Below are 17,125 nucleotides of genomic sequence, written 5' to 3'. Positions count from 1 at the left end.
TCTTTCTTCACAGGTGACTAAGGATTGCAAGTTTGAGGCCCTAGCTCATGGCTACAGTGTCAAATCTGCAAACATCAATGCACACATAACACATTTCACAATTAGTCAGAGTTATTAAAGACACATTTGTACTTTGTAGGTTTCACATGGGTTAGACTACTGTGTAGTTATAAGAAAGTCTGCCAAATTTTGCTTCTTGTTCTAATCTACATAACATTACACCAAGCAAAGAGGCTTCAGAGGGTGACAGCCACACTAGTGTTTTGGAGAAGAAAACTTAGTGAAGGCACAACAGCAGGCAGGCTACCTAGTGACTAACGGGGGCATCTGTAATAACCTCATTCATAATATCAGGTGATGGGTGCCTCTGCTGCCACATTTATTTATGGTCTGTAATGTCAAATTAAGGTTGGGTGGCATGTTTCAGTCTGATTATTAGGACCCATTTTGCTTTTGATCATATCAAAGTTACTTTTGTTGCGTTTGACCCCCTGTGAAAGGAAAATATTTTTCTTTGTGACATAAATCACTTTGCTACATTTAACACCATTAACTATTAATTTGCCCTTTTCGGTGTATCCTTGGAGAATCCTTTTACTAATCAATCTTCTCATGGAGAGAGAATCTCTCATAAACCACGGTGCAAAGAATGTTATTCAGGTGGCCTTCCCACAGGGAGAGAATGGGAAGAAGCCTATTCCTAAAATACACAAGATAGGAAAGGAGATATTCTAAACATAAAAGATAAAACACAGGTAAACGTCACTGTAAGAGGTATTCAAAGCAGATACAGAATTTACCACTCATACTTAAAATAAATTGCGTAAGCCTAAAAGTGCAGAGCTAGTAGCATCTGTAAAAGGATACATTTTGGAAATAGCACATACAGTTACCTTTACTCTTTTACATACACAATGTAACATTATATAGAATTATCCCCTCTCACTATAAAAATAATTTTCCTGGAACAAGGAAAAATATACCGTTATCCTTTACAAGTGTAAATTGTAGTATCAACTAAAATCTCACCTTTTACAAAGTATGTGTTTCTAAAAAATTGTGACAAATATTCCCACTTCTGTTCCAGCTTGACATGGTCTGGATTGCCCATCAACTTCTCCCTCCCATGTCAACTGGAGTCTAACCACCTCCCCTTGACATTCAACAGCATTACCATCACTGAATCCCCCACCATCAACATCCTGGGGGTCACCATTGACCAGAAACTTAACTGGACCAGCCATATAAATACTGTGGCTACGAGAGCAGGTCAGAGGCTGGATATTCTGTGGCGAGTGACTCACCTCCTTTCCACCATCTACAAGACACAAGTCAGGAGTGTGATGGAATACTCTCCACTTGCCTGGATGAGTGCAGCTCCAACAACACTCAAGAAGCTCAACACCATCCAGGACAAAGCAGCCCGCTTGATTGGTAGTCCGTCCACTACCCTAAACATTCACTCCCTTCACCACCGGCGAACCGTGGCTGCAGTGTGTACCATCCACAGGATGCAGTGCAGCAACTCGCCAAGGCTTCTTCGACAGCACCTCCCAAACCCGCACCTCTACCATCTAGAAGGATAAGGGAGGCACATGGGAACACCACCATCTGCACGTTCCCCTCCAAGTCACACACCATCTCGACTTGGAAATATATCGCCGTTCCTTCATTGTCGCTGGGTCAAAATCCTGGAACTCCCTACCTAACAGTACTGTGGGAGAACCTTCACCACACGGAGTGCAGCGGTTCAAGAAGGCGGGCCACAGACCTCCCACTAATGGCGCGCTGCTGGTTATGGACCTGAAAACAGGCTATAACCAATTTCCACCCCTCCATCTTTATTGCTGTGCACAGAATTGCTGTTTCTGGATGCAAGCAGGCCATTAACAAAATTATCCACTGCTGGAAACCGCTCCCATTATACGGCTAATCTAAGTGTTGAAATGAGTCTCTGGTTGTTGTTAAAACTAAGGTAGAGTAGAGAATATATTTTCTTTGCCTGAATTTAAAACTGAATGCCATTTTACTTGAAATGACAATTCTTTCTTGTGATGTTAGAGAATCTTCAAAATAATATCCTAATAAAACAAAGTATAAGCACATCTTTTATGAGGACCCCGCCTCCCTCCCCCCCCCCCACCCAACCACCCAAATGTAATGCCCCAACCAAATGATGTTTGATGTTCTGGATGGTCCCGACAATGTTAGAGAGAGAAAGAGCAGGTCAACAAAATTGATATTGTAATTGTAACCAGTTTGTTTAAGAAAATGCTAAATATCAAATAACTGAAATGTTTAATGTGTTCTTGCAACATAATTGGAGGAAGTAACCATGAGGAGTCACTGAGCCCAGTTATGTGAAGGAGCTGAAATAACCTCAGTAAAAATATGCTATGGAGTTGGGGGGCATTAAAAAGTTTTAGTGATAAAACCACCATTTTCTGAGAAACTAATAACTTTTTCTTTGTTTAATGCTTTTTCTACTGTTGAAACCAAATTTGAATAATAAATGTATTTGTTTTGTAGGCCTGAAGTGAGCCGCCTAATCTTTCTGACTGAATCATGAGGTAATCTCAGCAAATCAGAAGGTCCTACAAAAACAATCTAGAAAACTAGTTCAGTGAAGTGGAGCTAATTGTTGAGAAAATATATGAACACAGTAGGCTGTACTCAGGACCAAGTAATCCACTGAACCCGAGATCTGGAAGGGCTGCCTGGAAACAAACTAGCATACGAGTGATGAAAGTAGAAATTTGTATAGGATTCCAGTTTAAATGGATAGGGACAAGCCTTATTGATACCCTATATTCTGTACTCACACATATTGATTGAATTTTTTGAAGAGGTGACTAAATTAGTGGACAGGGGAATGTCAATGGATGTTATTTATTTGGACTTCCAGAAGGCATTTGATAAAGTCTCACATAAGAGACTGTTAGCTAAGTTAGAAGCCCATGGAATCTAGGGAAAAGTACAGACTTGGTTAGGAAGTTGGCTGAGCGAAAGGCGACAGAGAGTAGGGATAATGGGTAAGTACTCACATTGGCAGGATGCGACTAGTGGAGTCCCGCAGGAATCTGTCTTGGGGCCTCAATTATTCACAATGTTTATTAACGACTTAGAAAGGCATAGAAAGTCTCATATCTAAGTTTGCCGATGACACAAAGATTGGTGGCATTGTAAGCAGTGTAGATGAAAACATAAAATTACAAAGCGATATTGATAGATTAGGTGAATGGGCAAAACTGTGGCAGATGGAATTCAATGTAGACAAATGTGAGGTCATCCACTTTGGATCAAAAAAGGATAGAACAGGGTACTTTCTAAATGGTAAAAAGTTAAAAACAGTGGATGTCCAAAGGGACTTAGGGGTTCAGGTACATAGATCATTGAAGTGTCATGAACAGGTGCAGAAAATAATCAATAAGGCTAATGGAATGCTGGCCTTTATATCTAGAGGACTGGAGTACAAGGGGGCAGAAGTTATGCTGCAGCTATACAAAACCCTGGTTAGACCGCACCTGGAGTACTGTAAGCAGTTCTGGGCACCGCACCTTCGGAAGGACATATTGGCCTTGGAGGGAGTGCAGCGTAGGTTTACTGGAATGATACCCGGACTTCAAGGATTAAGTTATGAGGAGAGATTACACAAATTGAGATTGTATTCTCTGGAGTTTCGAAGGTTAAGGGGTGATCTGATCGAAGTTTATAAGATATTAAGGGGAACAGATAGGGTGGATAGAGAGAAACTATTTCCACTGGTTGGGGATTCTAGGAGTAGGGGGCACAGTCTAAAAATTAGAGCCAGACCTTTCAGGAGCGAGATTAGAAAACATTTCGACACACGAAGGGTTGTAGAAGTTTGGAACTCTCTTCCGCAAACGGCAATTGATACTAGCTCAATTGCTAAATTTAAATCTGAGATAGATAGCTTTTTGGCAACCAAAGGTATTAAGGGATATGGGCCAAAGGCAGGTATATGGAGCTAGATCACAGATCAGCCATGATCTTATCAAATGACGGAGCAGGCACGAGGGGCTGAATGGCCTACTCCTGTTCCTATGTTCCTATGTTCCTATGTCAGTGACTTTCACGAGGAGATGTCCTCCAGCAGTGAAGTGTAGTAGCTGATTGGCACTCGCGTCAGTGGTAGTTCCGTGTCATCATGTAGCTTTGTACAAATGACAGTGGATGTTACCTCTGAAAGCAAACAGCCCATAGAAACTCCAGCAAGGAGCCTCTGGCACTATTTTGAGTATTTGGGGTTAGTCACAGATATAGGTGGTGGGACTTTTGTGTCTCCTGCAGCTGGTCAGTTGTCTAGGCAATCATCCACCAATACTACTGTTTCAACTGATGCCACACATGGTCGTGGGGCATACCAGCAACCAACACACAGAAATTCATGGCACACAGGGGCAAAAAGCATCTTCAGAATATAAACACATACACCAGAAACAGTGAAATAAAATGAATCTACCTTTAATATATCTTACAGCCTATTGTTCTTTCATTATGCAGAATATAAAATGTCAGTTGTCCTAACATATGCCGTTCTCTGCAACAGATATGTGGATAAGGCAAATAGCAGTTTCACAATTGAAAGTATGTTCAATGGAAAGTAATACTGCCCAACTGGAAGCACTAGACAATGAGCTCTTCAAACACCTGCTTGGCTCCTGCAGTGGCTGGTCTGGTGCTCATAGCTGCGATATGCCATCACCTTTCTAGTCTCACAACACTTGCAGCTGCTCATCACTCAGGTTCATGGTGAGGCCTCAGTTGATAGCAATATTTTGCACTGTGCAGCATAAAATGTTACCCATTATTCCAACTTTTTCTGGACCTATTGCAAGGCCTACTGAATTGTCCAAACATCTGAAGCCTGATGTTAGCACCCCAAATATCTGCTCAGTGAGGGCTCTAACTTACTCATGTGTTTCAATGAATTTGTTCTCTGCAGTCATTGTTGCCATTTCTTCCATTCTGTATAATTCTGCACAAGCTTTCCATGATTGTCCTTTTACAGAGCCTTAAGAAATAATAAGCTACCTTTTTACTTCTCATTAATTTTCATAAGCTAAATTTTGGATAGGAGCAAACCTCAGAGCAGCAATGAATAGACAAATAGTTAATGTTTTTTTACTGGAAGTGCTTGTACACATTTGTTAGCATTTGGAGAATTTTAATCCGGCTAATTCCTACGATTATTCATGCAACATTTAACACAAAACAAGTTAACAGCATTAACTTGGCCATAAATAAAATGTAGGTGTAGGCTCATTGTTTTCAAATTACCATCTTCAGGTCCTTGAAATTACCCTGTGGGATAGCCATGTGCAAATGTTTGTTACATTCATCTGAAATTCCTCTCTCTCTGCTATTTTGGAAGTGGTTTAAATCTGCTTAAAATAAATGGATTAACACTTGTGCTAAAACAGTGGAGTAAAGAATGTGAAATAAACACATTAAGCTTCATACACTATTATCCTAAAATGTAATTTCAAGCCCCAGGTTTTAATAAGGGACTCATTTCCATACAATTTAAACATAAAGCTGTTGCCTCATTAAGATTTTTACCATGCACATGTTTATTCTTAGCTGAATACTAATTGTAAAGGTTTTGTTTAATCATTTGCAAAATCTAATGTTCAAAGAATATCATCACAAGGCAAATACCGAATGCACCTGTTTGAATTAATTTGATCTTATAGTCTTCACAGGAGATTAATTGTTTTGCAGTACCTTAAGTGCAATTGAAACTATGGCTCTCTCACAACAATGTATGACAATAACTCTAAAAATAGAAATTACACAGAATAGAAAACAGATGTTGCATGGAATTCAAATCCTGTCGTCAAAGACAAACAACTGAATTTGTATGACATTGGAACTGCAGTTATTTTAAGAAAGGAACATAAAAAGTAATAGCATACAACAAGTCAAACCATCCACCCATCTTATTAAGATGATTGATTCACTCCACTTGTGGTTTGCAGCAATTATAAAGCTTAAAAATAAGAATCATTTATTTTGCCAAGACAAATAATTTTATTTCCATCCTTACCTCTGACAAAACCACATATATGCTTTGTACGCATATAGTTAATACACTAATTTTCAAAATCAAATATTTGTTTAAAGTGACTGTCGAAGAATTCGGAACCAGTAAAATATTTTTGACCATATGAAGAAAATAAATTTATAAAGATATCGACCAAAGGGGTTTGAGCTTTATGGGTGAAATGTATTTCTTGTATTTATCTCCTTCTATGACGTATTTATTAGTGATGAACATGGTGCTGGGATAAAAGGTTAATCTTCTTTGGACTTGGCTGGTGCTACAAAATTGAGTAAAAGTCATACTTCACTCACTTAGAGCTGAAGCACTAATTTCTTTTTCAATGATTATCTGGAAACAGGAAAGGAAATCTTACCTGGCATCAACCCAAGATTATTGCCATTGAGCTGAAGGATGAAATAGCTTTTTTTTAAAATGGAGTTAGGCCAGGTCTTGGATTTGATGATCTTGGCTGAAGTTGGAATAGAACACATTGGGGCCATCACTTTACTGTTCATTCATCCCTAATATTTAATATCCCTACTATTGCATCCTACTTGTTTGATGTTAACATTTTATAGGTAGACAAGGAATTCATTCTCATACAGCAGTAATGAACCTTTTAACCTCCTGCAGGAAGTTATGGTGATCGACTCGATCTGCCATTTCAGCTTTTTTGCATATTAAACTTTTCCATATTTGTTACTGATAACTATGGTAGTACACATTGTTTGGTCTAGTGCTCAACTGGAACTGATTAAAGCTTGAGGGAAAAAATGTCATGGGTGGAAAAGAAACAATCCATTATAAAAGTTCCTCACTTTTAAGTGACTGTCATAGTAAACACAAACTTTTCCAACAACTAAACATAATTCAGGGCAGTGCCATGTACTTTGGGAGTTATGGCTTTTTAAATAGCATAGTTGACTCATAAAAATCAGCATCAGGCAATCAGGGGGTTCCAAATGGAAAATGGAAGGGCTAAACTTAGCTCGGTGGTGATTTTCTGCTTATGACTCCACTAATGTCTGTGTATTGGAGCTTTTCCTAAGCAAAATAAATCAACAGCTCACCATGCCACTGTACCTTTCTATCTAAACTGAAGTGCCACTGGACTTGACTTGCTATTTAATGTTTCAATGTCACAGGGCCTTTGAGTTACCATTGGAACTCTGACATATGTTTAAACTCTACAACTAGTATATATGTTGGAGTTGAAAACTCACAAAGCTTTAATTCCAGTATAAGTGCTGGGATCTGCCTGCTAGTGACTTTTGCCGCACACTCTGCCAAAGTTTGCAGGGTCAGGAGGATGTCCCAAGTTAAATATCTTGGGTGGATGCCTGACCACTCGGGGGACATTTTGGGCAATCGCCTATCCCAGATGGCTGAGTGTACCGGGTCTAAGGCAGTGAGGTACCTGGACTCCAGCCCCCCCAACCCCTGGAAGAAAACCATAAGTGCCTCCTTGGTTGACTTTGTAAGGGGACCAACCTTTATCTGGAAAATTCTTTCTTCAGGCTGCATCTCAGGCCTGAACCGCCAGGGTGGACCCGACTTTGCCATTGGATAGGCCAGCACACCTGGGCCCAACTGGCGGACTGGCCTACTGATATTCCACCAGGCCAGGAAAGCTGAAATTCCCAGCTTGGGAGTCTCCACCCTTGGCTACATCCCCTCCTGCATCAGTAACTTTGTAGGAGGCAGGCGGGTGGAGGCGCTGCTCCTTCCAAGGCCCCATGGGATGTTCTGTGCAAGGCCGGGACTATTTTCTGATTCTTCTGTCCCACTTCCACCAGAGTTGAGGTGGGAGCTTGCTGGAAGGGCTGAGAATTTTCAGCCCCATTGTGACTTTAGTAATTTCAGTGAGATTTCTGCAAGTTCAATAAGCATTGGAAACAGGCATTAATGGAGTTAACACAGAAAACTCCGACTTTTCTTCCTGATTTTCTCTCTTGTATTACCAGTCCTTCTTCTCCCATCAGTAATAAAGAGGTAAACAAAAAAAGAATAAAAATAAAGAAATTAAAAGATAATGAAGAACAGAAAGAGAGGAAAATGATTTTTAAGACAGAAAGGGCGCTAAATTGGGCCGTGTAGCGCCCGTTGTTTAGGCACTACACAGCCTCTCCAACATCCAAGATGGTAGCTTGGCTGCGCACGCACATTTCCAGCGTGACCTGCACCGGACGCCATCTTGGCATAGGAGTTAGCGCAGGCACAAATACCGAACGATGGAAGCAAGTAAAGTAGGGAGAAAATGGATACAATCAGTGTGCAACGATTTTAAGCGAAAGACACCATTTTAGGACTTGATGCTCAACTTAACGCACAGTCTTAATCCCAACCATCTGAATGTGTCTTCGAGTGCTCAGAGGACCCCCACCAGTGCTATTTAAAGGGACCATGCAGGATTTACAGGTTAGTGGCTGGATTATTGCTTCTGGCTGCCGAGACATATGTAACCATTTTTGGAGGTCTCCTATACTTGAATATTAGGACTAAGGGACATAGCCTAACATTTAGAGCCAGGACGTGCAGGAGTGAAGTTAGGAACTGCTTCGACACGCAAAGGGTGGTAGAAGTTTGGAACGCTCTTCTGCAAACGGCAGTTGATGATAGCACAGTTGTGAATTCTAAATCTGAGATTGATAGGTTTCTGTATACCAAGGGTATTAAGGGATATGGGCTAAGGCAGGTATATGGAGTTAGATCACAGGTCCACCATGATCTCATTGAATGTTGGAACAGGCTTGAGGGGCTAAATGCCACTGCCACTTGCTGCCTCCTGATATGTGCCACCTTCTCCTGCAAGAAAATGAGACATGTGCCCTGTCATGGTTGAATAGCTGCCAGTGTGTGTGGCCTGTGAGTTGTGGGTGGGCCACTTGCAACTGTAATAATGTGTAAGGGTGAGAGGAAGCATCTGATTGGAAGAGTTGAGTACTGATGGAAAGAGTTCGTTGGTATGTGGGTGATGGGGGTGTAGTGTGTGGAGCAGTGGATGTGGCTAGTCATGTAGTTGGTAGGAGACACCACTTGACAGTTGACCTCACTCACCTTGACCACTCAAGTCAAGCACTGAACTTCTTCCTGCACTGCATCCATGTTCATGATGCTGTGCGCCTGGCATTGACTTCGTCCCCCCGCTGCCTCCCAGTGCCTTTTGGATATATGTCTGGAGGGCCTTTTGCCCCCACCCCTCTGCGGATGTAGGATGTCCCTCCTTCTGTCCATCTCTAAGGCCTCTAGTGCATCAGCAGAGAACTTTGGTACATGCACTCTCACAGGCCTGGTACAAACTCAGATCTGCAGATGGTGAGGTCTGGCATGCAGATTGGAGGATGTGCGACTTAGTGGTTCACAACCTTTATTCAATGTTTTAACATAACTCATCAGTTTGTAAACATAGAGACAGGAGCTGCATCTGTGTTTTGTATGTGCGATGTCTGATCTCTGTTCAGACTCTGTGCGGACAGCAGACTGTTATTTTTAGCAAATAACAGGTACCAGCTACCTTTAAGAGGCTTTTAAGAGACAGCCTGCCTGTAAGAGATTGGGGCTCTCCCTGCTTATAGAAAGTGCGAATTCCATGGAATCCTCGTGTCAACGCTGCTTCAGAACACTGCTTGAAGATAAGTCCTCAGGCTTTACGCAAGTCTCGTCCTGCCTGCGCAGGGGCCATTGGGCACAGGGTAATAGCGGATTGCACTATCCCGCCCAATAATAGGCCCTATCCAATTTTTTCCCTGAAGAATGAAAAGTAATAATTAAAGAAAACAAAAGCAAGAATAAAACTGAAGACGTTGAATAAAGGTGATGAGCAACTGAAGTTAAAAATTGATATATAATACTGATTAAAAACAATGTTTATGTAAAAAATATTCAATCAAGCTAATTAATTTTCCATCATTCCCTTTCCATTTGTGATTATTTCCTTTATCATGGCCCGTCCGATCCATTAACCAAAATGGTGATTAGCTGATCTGCTCCAAGGCCACTATTTGTCCTACTTAATGACGGACTACTAGAAAGTGAATGAGAGTATCCTGATGTGACTCTCCCTCTGCTTGTCCATCCCTGTCTACGAGAAGTATTTGGCTTACAGTTGGCATCTGTGTACAATGGTATGGTTAAGAACAGTATTTATAGGCAAGAATCTATTTCCTGACACTTCATTGAATGCAATGTGGGAGTTCCTATATTTTGCGAATTATACTGAATAGCCTTGATGTTTTTTTCCATGAATGGGATTATTTTATTAAATAACTTTATTAAAGGAAGGATAGAGTGGGAAGAGTAGTTACCCATAAGGTAAAGTAAAAAATGTTAAAGAAATGTCTAATTATTTGAAGATATTTAAAGGTTTAACTTCTTTTTTGTCTCCAATGTAAACTCCCTCTGTCCATTTTGGGTCTCCACTGAGTAAGAAGTCACTCAACTAATAAAAACCGTCATTAAGCACCCCATAGGGAATAATGAGCATTGCCATCTATTCCCATTCTGGATACTGATGAGCACATATCCGAGTTGGGAAATTCCAGTATCATCTAGAATTAGTTTCCCAGGTTCGACATCTTCTGATCAACATCCAGTAAAGGAGAGGATTGCAAACTAAGTTCATTCCTATGGAACTGCTCGCTGATGGTCCATAAAGATGTAAATGAGTAGCTCTCTACTAAATCTGGTGACGCAAAATAGGAGGGGAGGGCTCATGGGACGCAGGTCATTGGTCCCCTAAATTGGAACTTTCTGCGTGTGTTTTACGCCCATACAGGGTATAAAACAGGCGGCCAATCCCATCTGGTTAATTTCCCCTACCGCGTGTTAGGTTAAAATTACCCTATGAAAGATTGTTTAGCATTCTAGTGACTGTTCACACTTATTGCTGCTGCAACAACTCTATTCATTTGAATTCAGCTAGGGTCACCATTGCTAAGTTAGGCAGGTGCATTCCTCTCTGGAGTGGGGTGGGGGGGGTGGTGGCAGTGGCTGTTTGATTGAAAGCTGACACTGCAATAGAGCAGAGAAAAGACAGGAATGTGCTTGCTCTGTATGTCCATGTGCTGTGAAATAAAGCAGTTTAATGATGTGTATCAAGCCTCATCTCACCAATTGTTCGCTAAGTCCAACTTCAAAGAAAAAGTGTGCATGAGAAAGACAAGAAAATCCAGTTCAAATCACAAGGGGCATTATTGTTGCATCCCCAGGCCAAGCTATTATACCACCTATCATGGGGTAGTTTGACTCAACTCCCGCACAAGTAAGACACCCAGGCCTGGTGGATGGGGTGCCGATCAAGTGGGCTGCTTTGTCCTCGAAGGTGCTGAGTTTAGTATCAGTCTAGATTATGTTCTCAGGCACTGGAGCAGGACTCAAATCCACAATCTACTGACTCAGAACAAGACTGCTACCTAGTTGAGTCAAGTTGTACTATATAAGCTAAGTATTATATAAAATAGAAAGCAAAGGAAACAAGAGCACTCCTACCATGCTGGTGTGATTTTTCATTTCCTACACCAGCTATCAATATAGCCTCTCTGAATGAGATTGTAATTTGTGCCAAATTTATATTGCCCAAATACATTTCACATAAGCTTCTCACAGAGGACATTAAACCCATCAGTCCAATTCAATTCAAGCCCAAATCCCAAGTGTGAAAGAACCAGGCTCCAGAGTGTCCCAATTCTCTGTGCCGCTCAATCTTCAATCGATGGTTATTCCACACAAGCTAAAAATTGGCCGCTAAGGTTCTGCAAAAATTTGAAAATATAGATGTGATGAGATCAGTTTCTTAGGAGAGAAAAATGATAGGGCTTGTATCAAGGAGGAAGAGGAAGGAAAAACAAGCAGAGAAAAAAAAGAAACATAGAAAGCAAGCAGAAGAAAATCTGATGGAAACTAATAAAAAAATATAAGTAGTTGAGATAAAGACACTAAATTGGATCAACATGAGAGAAAACATTAAGTTATAAATATTACAGTATAATTTGGATACAATTGTTTCCAGTAGCCACATAAATAAGAACAGGAAGAGTGTAGAAACATGTAAGCTATTTTCATACTTTGTTTTGATGTGCTTGGATTTGTGTGCATGCAAGAATTAGTTAGCAAGTAGTGGGAAGAATGTCTGATCTATAGGAAAATTATTATCAAGATACAGGCAGCACTGTCCAATTATACAAGGGATGGATGAATGAACTGTCATAATTATGCTGAACCAAGACAATACAAAAGACGTGGAGACTCTCAAGAGTCAGGCTTGCTCAGTGGCAGGCCTGACCTCCCTTTATATTTTTACATTTATTTTCTCTGACCAATTCTTGTATCTTCTGAAGGCACTGACTCCTTGCTGGGTTATATAGGCAGGAGTCACTGATCGTGATCAGGAGCAGGAAACTTTAGTGCCCCATTGCCACAGTGGCTGTGTTCAGCTAACTCAGAACAAACTTAGGACATTCTTGATCTGTATGGCTCAGCTACATACTGAGCAATCAGGGAAGCTATGACCCTTTTTATTAACAAATTTGAATGAAATGCATAACACATTTGGATAGAAGTAAAATCATTCTAATAGAGCCACAAGGAAAAGCAGGAATTATATTTTGGAATACTAGGCAATCATATTGGCAAGTTTTTGCCAACTTTATGTGTTACTTGTACTGGTTTTGGTATCTCAATGGTACAATCTTAGGCCTAACTACATCACACCACACTTTGGTAAATATGTTTTAACATTTTACAATAAGAACTTTTCTCATAGCCTCATGTTTTCCACAAAAGCTTTGCCATTCAGTCTTAGGAATTGTTTAACAGTACATTCACCTTTAAACTTAGAACCTGCACAGCAGTTCGCTATCCTCCAACCTTAGGGAATAGGCTTTGCCCTTCCTTGGCTCTCTGCCTATCTGGGAGACACTCTGCAAGCAAAAGTTTAAATAAAAAAGGAAGCAATTACGCCACAATGTGGGAGGAGACTCTAGCTTCGGTGCAGGCTGTGAAATTCTTCTGTTGTTATCGATGTACGTTAGTCTTACAAACTAACCATAATCCCTTGTGCTCATTTCAGAAAAAATCCCAATCCTCAGGACAATATTGCACATTGTCTTTTGAAACATGAGGAGTTAGAATTAGTACTGGTCTGGCAACATTTGTAACAATGTGGAGGCACTCTTAAGGATCCCAGGAGTGAAGCTGAGTCAGCTGATGGCGATTGTTGGGAGTCATCAAGCTGCAGGACTCCAGTAAAGTGCACAGCAGTTGTTTCCATCTTATTCTGCACAAGAGATTCAAACAGCACGGAGAGATGATGTGGATCTTGGCAGAGTCCTTGTTTGGCTATTAGAGGATATAAAAGCCTTGCAAGAAGAACTGACAAAGGATGACCACACATTCAGGGAACTGATCCAACAACCAGGATAATAAAGAAGGTGCAAAATGGCACATTGCACAAAGAAGTAAAACTGTCAGTTAGGTTGTGTTACACGCATCTTGTTGTAGCTCACAATCAAGCTGTCATGCTTTTAAGGTTGTGTCATAAAGCAACTAATTTCCCAGTAGGTAAAAGGACAAAGAACAATTGTATAAGCGAAAGAGGTCATTTACTTGGATTTGCTAGCTTTAAAGCACTTTTTGGGTGGTAAATTGGCATTAATAGACTTCAACTACTATCAAACAGCTAATGCGTGTTATGCCAATTCACTGCTTCTTAACTTACCATTTGTTGTAACCTAATGGAATGTTCATTGAATCCATTAGCGCTCTCATAACTGAAAATAAGACCATTGTTCTATGTAAATTATCACTCTGGCAGTAAAGAGAGGAAAATATAGTCAAAGGTAAAGCTACAGTACAGATTATATTTTAACAAGAATGAAATGCACTGGGGAAGTGATACATAAAGTTAAAAGATTCTTTTGAGCATCAAGAAAGGAAAAGACTTGCATTTATATAACACCTTTCACATCTTCAGGACATCCTAAAGTGCTTCATAACCAAGTTTGAAGTGCAATTGTTATTACGCAGGCAAACATGGCAGCCAATTTGAACACAGCAAGGCCTCACAAGCAGCAGATTAGACAAATGACCAGTTGTTAGTTGAGGGATATGTATTGACCAGGACACCGGCAGGACTCCCTGCTCTTCTTCAAACAGTGTTCTGGGATTTTTTACATCCACCTGAACAGGCAAATGAGGCCTCAGTTTTTAACATCTCATCCGAAAGACAGCACTTCCGACAATGCAGCACTCCCTCAGTAATGCACTGAAGTGCCAGCCTAGAATATGTGCTCAACTCCACAGTGGAACTCGAACCCACATCTTCTGACCTATGTTGCCAAACCCTCCAGGATTGTCTTGGAGTCTCCAGGAATTAAAGATAAATCTCCTGGACAATTCTGCGAGCAATCTGGGAGAAAAATCATTGGGGCATAAAAGAAATTGTGTGTTGCTTTATTTTCTTTAAACACTTTAATTTATTAGTCCTAAAAATATTAAAGATGGGGGAGAAAAAGGCTTTTTGATAGAGCGGGGTGGTTGGAGGTGGGAGGTCATGTGAAGAAACCTCCAGGAATACATCCAACCAGAGTTGGCAACCCTACTTCTGACTCAGAGGGGAGAGTGCTACTAAATGAGCCAAATTGACATCCAGAACAAATTGTCTAAAACAGAGCACTGTCAAAAAGCATGGTGCAGAATTGTAAAGAAAATCTACCATGTTTCTGAAGTTTAAGGCACTGAGGATCTCAGGAACAAATCAATCATTTGAAATGTTCAAGATTTGAAGTAACAGAAGTAGCTCACTGAGGGAAAAGAAGACAAATGCTTCCAAACAGAAGGCTGACACAGGCAAAAATCATTTTAGATTTGACAGGTAGTTTGTTGACAATAAAGGCAGGTGCATTTTAAAATTGACACCAGTTAGTGTAAAAAGTGTAGTTTGTAAAATATTTATATTAACATAAGTGCCATTAAGTCATTAACGTCTAATATGTTTAAGCACTACTAAAATTATTGAAATTAAATAATAATTAGTATTTTTTTTTGTGTCCAGAAAGCAAGCATCCACAGAGATTTTGGGGGGGGGGGGGGGGGGTGGGGGTGAACCTGGGTGGGGTTCTCCCAATTGTCCACTATTATTTTGGTGGAAGAGCCGTGGAAACCTGGAAAAAACAGCCTAAACGGTGTTTCCACAGATCTTCCGCCGGAATTACAGCAGACAACTAGGAGAATCCCCGTGGAAATGATCAGTTGTCTTTTTTAATCCATACAGATGACGGTGGCTTCGTTGAGGTGGTACATGCACCTAAACCTTTAGGTACGTAAGAACACATTGCTGTGGTTTCAGATAAGAAAAACACGAAACTGAGATTGCTACTTTTCATTCGAGGAAAATGGCTCCCAAACAGACTCTTGAACAAGACGAGTCAATTGTAGCTATCAATCAACAGGAGGAATCGGCACTGGGACTCTTAATAGGACGAACCAGATTGCAAATATCAGGCGTACATCATGGGGGCGCCTAAATGATGTAATTTATCCATCGTTGTTAAGGTTTTTAAGGATTTTTTGAGCTGGCACGATACAGGGAAGACCTAGAGACCTAGTTGAGTGAGGCCATGGGTGAAGTATGAATGGTACGCAGGTTGGCTGCTCTAGATGGATAATGCAATGCAAAATTCAAATAGCCAAATAAACTGGCTGGGAACAAGTACCCGAGCAGGTTGGTTCAATGGTCAGTCTGAGCCAATCCCTCTCATTTTAACTCAAATATTGTTAGTCAGGCAGTTGATGAGATGTTAGACAGCTTAGTTACCGAGAATGTTGAGGTATCATTATTTATACAGAAGCCTTTTATATAGGTGCTTCTTCCTGCACTGTCACAGGCACAATAGGCTGAGTAACCTCTTTCTGTGCTGTAAGTTGTAGTATTCTATGAGCCTTGTCCTAGATTCATCATTATCCTATCCTTATTTGTGCAAGCTCCTGCCGATTGAATGATTTAAATGGCTTATACTTCTCTGTATGTAGCTCCAACACAAAGTAAATAATATTAGTATTTAACACTAGAATGCAACATTTAAAATGGAATCAGGGCTTTTTCCCTACTGTTCAATCTCTTCTTAGGAGATTGACTGGCTATTAATCACCGTGACAATAAACATTACTGCTAATTATTAATATAAAGTGGAAAATCTGAACTGGCAGAAATTACACCAACTGTATACTTATTGGCCAAAAATAAATGTTACCAGCAGTGTTATTTCTTCCCAAAAGTTGAGCGAATTAGAAAATGCAAACTCCCTTGCAATTGTTTTCTTCTAGCAGTTAGGCAGATTGATCATTTTATAATGAATAAGAATGAGCCCCTTGAAACATACTTAATTGCTATTGTGGAAAATATTTTAGAATAGGGTCATTAAATAAAGTCACGAAAAATGATCACAGAGCAACTCCAGGGAACGCTAATGACTATTTCTCGAATCTCGTCCCAGATATCTCAAGCTTGATGAAGTCCTGAGCAGTTACTGTAAAACCTTTACATGTACTCCAGGCTTAGAAAGACTAGAAAAGTTGGCACAATTTCAATTTGGAAGCTGCCCCAGAACAGAAATTAAAGCCAAAGAAGATCCAGCCAACCTTGTCACTTATGCTTCATGCATAATCCAACATTTGTTTTCTTTATAAAATATATTTTATCTGGTGCCTTTACCAGAAATTGCTTTTGGGATCTCATCTACTATTACCAGAATCAGAAGTATCGGAAACATCAAACCAGTGAAGCTGATCGTCTTCAGCTGTGCTGAAGTAAATGCAAGCCTCCCTCCTGCCATCATTACATTGTTCACTGCAGAAGGTTAAAATTTTCATCATGAAGACTAAATATCCCTCCACGTACGAAACATAACTAGAACAGCAGGCTATGAAAATAGAATGAGCATTTTTATATAAAGTAATAAGCAGGTATTGTTGGAAGAGCCTCCCAAAGATGTCTGATCCATTGTTTTGTCTGAGGCAGCTCCTATTATTTTATCCACATTTTTTATTTTGAAGACTTACCAT

This window comes from Heptranchias perlo, chromosome 5, assembly GCF_035084215.1.
Source record: "Heptranchias perlo isolate sHepPer1 chromosome 5, sHepPer1.hap1, whole genome shotgun sequence".
Taxonomy (NCBI): Eukaryota; Metazoa; Chordata; class Chondrichthyes; order Hexanchiformes; family Hexanchidae; genus Heptranchias; species Heptranchias perlo.
This window is presented reverse-complemented; position numbering follows the sequence as displayed.